Source organism: Puntigrus tetrazona, chromosome 1, assembly GCF_018831695.1.
Source record: "Puntigrus tetrazona isolate hp1 chromosome 1, ASM1883169v1, whole genome shotgun sequence".
NCBI lineage: Eukaryota > Metazoa > Chordata > Actinopteri > Cypriniformes > Cyprinidae > Puntigrus > Puntigrus tetrazona.
Genome location: NC_056699.1, coordinates 6119221 through 6125220, shown reverse-complemented (window position 1 = coordinate 6125220; position 6000 = coordinate 6119221).

The window sequence follows — 6000 nt, the reverse complement described above, 5'->3', positions numbered from 1 at the left end:
TTCTTCCTACTGCGATGCATCTTCAAATGGATCTTGTCAGAGAGCAACTTCACAGAATGCTGGGTCTGAAACCCTCAGAGAATGCCGTAGGGTACCTTTAAGCGACCTGTGGGAGGAATGATTCCCATAGAGAAGCGCAACGAGCAGAAACCTAGTGAGGAATCAGACCCGAGGGGAGCCTGTCCTCCTTTAATTGGCAGTGGGCAATTACTGTACTATAGTTAGAGGTTGTTCAGTCTTGCTAACTCATTAAACATATATTAAGGGGTTTGGGATTACTTTGGGGTTTTGGAGACATTCGGATGGAAAAAAACAAAGAGCCCGAGAATGCGTGGGAGTAGCATGCAACTTGACAGCAGTTGGAAGAGGGTGTAGAGACCAGCAGGCTTCTTCTGTCGCTAACCAGAAGAGCGAACGCTGCCAATCCCAAACAACGCAGCCATTGTAGAAGTCAAACTGATCTACGGTAGGCAGAAGTGTGACGCTCGTTCAGTCTGAAGCACGTGGCACACAGATTATTGAACCATAATGAACTTTGTCGGTTTAAAATAATGCAGCACTTATCGCGCATTTGTCGAAATCTGAAAAGTCCAGTTTTGTTTTTGTTAACTAAAACTAAAAATTGCTTTGTATTTGCAGAGTGGATGAAATAAAATATAGATTTTAGATGCAAAAATGTCATAAGCTTTTAAAAAAATAATAACCATATATATTATAATTCACAAAAAATAAAACCATTCTAACACTCTTGTTATATGAAATTAAATTTTAAAAAGCTTCTGAAATAAAATACAATATATATTTTTAAAAAAAAAAATTCTTTGCTGAGGAATCTGTTTGAGAATCATAATTGTTAACTAGAAATGAAGATAAATATTAAATGAAATCAATTTCTTACATACACACATAGAAACAACAAATTAAAAATGTAAGTATAAAAATAAAAGCTAATAATAATATTAAATGCTGTAATATTAGCAAAATGTCACTATTCTCAGACTGTTGCTTTAAACTGAATGACTTTTTTATTAAAAATAGAATAAAATAAAATGTTGCTTGAGGTTTCTTTGTTTCATAGAAAAGTTTATATTTAAAAGCTTAACCGATATCCATATATATTAAAGGGAGATTAATTTACTCACCCTCATGTTGTTCCAAACCTTTATCAAGTTCTTACTTCTGTTGTATTGGTAAGCAAAAAGAGATATTTAACAAAAGAAAGAAACTCATACAGGTTTAGAACAACTTAAGATGAGAAAATGACAGAGCTTATTTGATTATTAGAGATTATTTTCATTAAACATGCACTTAACATAAAATGTCCTCGTGAATGAATGCACATGGATAGGAAATCACTTGATGGTTTAAATTATTAACATGATATATGAGCGTTCATGAAACAAAACAACAATCATCAAAATGAAAATTGAAATGCCACACGCAGACTTGTAGACGAAACACGAAAAGGAAAACAATCAGCTGATCATTTTATTGGAGAAACAAACTCAGCCTGACATCAACAGAGAACCCAAGCAACTATGCAAATAAAACTGGCAAACGGTCAAACAATGCAACTGTATTATTTATTCATACCCCAGTGCATGCTGGGATTCCTAGCACTCTGCGAAAACAGCATCTGTGCCGCTACTTAGTATATAGAAATGAAATGAGCATTTGCCACAGTTGTGACAGCAACTAGACTCTGAGCTGAGCCATTATGATACGAGCCGCAACGACTGCAAAATGCAGTTTTTTAATACTTTTTTTTGCTGTAAAGTTGCAGGGAGGGTCAAAGCGTGACTTAAGTTAGATTCAGCGACACATCACCCGCGCATTAGAACCCATTTACTACCCGCTGGGCCACGTCTCCAACAAGCTAACAGAATTTAATGGGAATAATGGCTGATTTAATTTGATCAATATTTTTTTTTGTCTGATCTCTCTCTGTAATGAGTGCCAGCTCATGTCATTTTGGGTCTCATGCTAGCTGCCAAATGTTCACACACATTTACTTAACGGGCTACAATAAAACATCTTGTGAGGTTCTTTTTTGACTTCTTAAAGTCTGATCTAACATCCCATTAACAATCACACATACACACACAGACAAATAGACACACAGAGGTCATGAACTGTTAGCAGAGTGATATTTATTCATTTTGACACCCTCTATGTACATAATTCATCATGCCATGCACACTCATTTTAGCCGTATATTCATATATTTATAATGGACTCCCTGCTCCCTGTGCACATACATGAACACACACACTTTGACATGTAATTATATATTTATGTAACACACACACAAATTCCCACACCTACATGCTTCCATCTAAGGCTTCATGAATGTATTTATAAAAGGTACACACATAAGTTCTCATACACTTCTTTGAGACACATTTGCAGCGTCATGAAGGTACATTTGTGTCTTGTCCATTAACCTGCATACTAATGCACTGGCCATTAGTTTAGTATTTTACAGTGTGTTTAGCAAAGTACTTTCTGCGGTTTTTCCATCCATCCATCTACCATATACCAGTTTATTGTATCATTAAACCCTGAGGAATTTATCCTCAGCTTGCATTATAAAAGAAGCAAAGCGTTTTAGATGTTAAAAATGTTTTTTTTTCCTTTATTTCATGAATAGTTAGTATTTGAAATACAATAATTAAGAATTAATGAAAAGACATGACATGACAGCCTGTGTGAATCTCATAAGAGGTCATTTTAAACAAGTTGATTATTTAGGGTCGTAATGAAAAGTCTATAACATACTATAGTTAAAATTTAGTTTAAAAACGCTACCTTTATCCTGTCAAAATCAGCTCCGTTTTCATCAAGCCATTCTAATCCATGTTGCTTTAAATGCTAATGAGCTCTGTTGGCCCCGCCCCTCTCTTTTGTGGGGCAACGAGCAGACTGTAAACTTCACGCATGAAACTGGCTAACTAGTTAGAAAGGCGATTTGCAAAGATTCATAAAGACACTTTTACTCACTTCTTCTGTAGATGAAGCTGGATCACAAATGATTCACGTGAACATAAATGCATTTAGCGCATTCCCTAAGTATTAATCAGACGTCAGGAGTAAATGACGCCTCCTATATTCACTTTTACATCCTACAACATTATCATTATAGGATGGATGTGTACACATGCTTCCAGCACACATTTATGTTCAATGACTTGTAAAGTGAATTTTGCATCTGATGACCCCCTAAATACTTAAATTGTTGATTCATTAAAATTCATCCACCATTAACAGCTATTACAGCTCTGCATAATCTGGGCATCCGAGCTGTCAGTTTATTCAAATATTGACTTAATATATTACTCCAAGCCTCCTGAAGGATTGGCCAAAGATGATTCACACTGGTTGGACACTTCTTACGGACATCACGGTCAAGTTCCTCCCATAGTAGCCATTATTAAGTAATCAAAATGAAAATTATTATTGCTGGTCTTCAATAATAATGTTAAGATACTTTAATGTACATTATTTGAACCCAAAAAATTATAAGGATATATGCTGATATCATCTAAAACCATACTTTGCCAAACTTTTGAAGGGCGGTGTATATCTCTTTGAATATTAAATGTTTTTTTAAATATGCATTTCTTAATAAAATAAAAAAATATTTTGATATTTTGTGTGAAGCATAGATACATAAACATTTTGTTGCCCTGTGACGATAAGTAGACCTTACTAACTTTTGGGAAAGTTAGTTTATGATATATATTAAAGCAAAACTTCCTGAAAATGGCATTTATGCAATTTTTTCAAAAACATACGAAACCAACGTGATACAGAACCAACAAAATAAACACTGAGACTGCATTTCTAGGCATGTTTTAGATTCTATTTTGAAAGATTTGTCTGTTTCTTTCATTAAATCCTTATTTTCGCCATCCCTATAGGTTATTGATCCGGGGTTTTTTTTCCTTTAATATGCAGGAACCGAATAGAGCAGAGCAGCTTAAAGGGAGCGCCGGTGGGAATTCGATTAGGACACGGCGCAGGGCAAACTCAAACCAGTGTCCCGTCGAGCACGTACAAATCCTGCTGCGTCACGGCTCCGACGGAGGATATCATTTGAAAAGTTGTCTTCCTTTCCTTGAAGGTTCATGCTGAGTATCACCAGCATCTCTCCAGGACCAGCTGTTTGGCTGAATTTCACAATCCCGTTTCAAAAGCATTCCGATCTCTCCCATTCATACCAAATGAGAAGCAAAAATGCCAAAAAAGATATGCAAATCAATCATGCAGCGCCCCGTCTACATCTGAGGAGGGAAATCTTCCGAATGCTGCAGAGTGTTTCCTGTTTCCTCCAGATTGCAGGCTTTGGCAGTAGCCTGGCGATCATTATAACTAGAAGAGACATGTCCCCCTCACTTTTGGAAACTGAGAATGTTCATTGTCGGTGCTTTTGGGAGATAATCATTACTTTTCAAAGATCTGTGCTTTGATGTGTCCCCCCTCTGCTTTCTGAATCCTTCCGCAGCCCCTGATGTCAGACGTTTTTATTCTGTCCATCAGGTAGTCTTAATGGGCAAATGGGAATAGACAATGTTGGTGCTGCACAATCACGGGCCTGTCCTCGTCTTTCAAAGTACGCTCTAATTATTGCAGAATCTGAATTCCTAATTCCAGCCATTTGGATTTGAATTTGATTAAAACAGATCAAACATCATGAGGGTTGGCACAGCCTTATATGTGCGCCTTTGGTGATTACTTCTAATCTGGGAATTTCGACTCTAATAAGGACACCTGAATTTGCACAAGAGCCTTTGTTTGATAATACATCACATAGGCAATTAAAGAGTCTATTTAGGGGGGCTTCAGCCCTCTTGTCTTTCATCTAATCAGCAATGAATTTAGCTGTCAGCACCTTAAAAGTCAGCGATAATATGATCGTTCGTGTTTACTGAAAACAGCGGCATCTTATTTCACAGGTCATTTCACACTGAATCTTCCCCTTACTAGTCATTAAACTTAAAAACATCAAACCTCATTAGACTGAAGAGAAAGGTCGCGCAAAAATTCAAATGGTGTCAGTGTTTACTCACCCTCATGTTATTTCAAACCTGTATGGGTTTTTTCCTCAAAAAAGCTATAAAAAAAAAGGCAGGCAGACAGAATCTTCATGTCACTCTCTTAGAAGATCCATTAAAATTCCCTGGAGAACCTTTCACTGAAACGTTCTTAAGGTTAGTTTACCCAACAGTAAACATTTGCTGAAAATGTACTCCCCTTATGTCATCTAAGGTGTAAATGTGTTTGTTTGCTCAAAGGAAAAGCTTTGGAGAATAATTTGCTCAATGGACCCACTGCAGTGAATGGGCGGCGTTAGAATGAGTTCTAATAAAATCCACACCCCTCCAGTCCATCAATTAATGTTTGGTGAAGTGTAAGAGACAAATCTATTAAGATGATTTTTTCATAATATTGCTTTTCCAGTGAAATTCATCCCATTTGAATCAAAAGAGAAATATGCACATATCAAGCACCATATACAATATAAAAAAGTCCTCACAGTTCTTAACGTCATCTTGAAGTGTGTTGACAGCGTGGTATGGATTTTTCACTGATGGAGATTTATGGATTATTATGAATTATGGATTATATTCTGTTTTAATTTTGGCTATTAAAACACCTTGATTATGGATTTGTTTCTTACAAACATGCAGCTTTTCACTTCAAGATATTAACTGAAAGACTGGAGTGATGAGGACTACTTGTGATGCAATACAATCAGACTCTCATTTCCATGGCACCCATTCCCTGCAGAGGATCCATTGGTGAGCAAGTGATGTATTGCTAATTTTCTCAAATGTGTTCAGATGAATTAACAAAATCATTTACATCTTATTCGGCCTGAGGGTGAGTCAGTTCTTTGTTTTTCTGTGAACTATTTCTTTAAGGCAGGAATATACTACACAGCCTTTAAAATTGGAACTGATTTTATGTCAATCATATACTGCGTGATTTTCAGCAAAA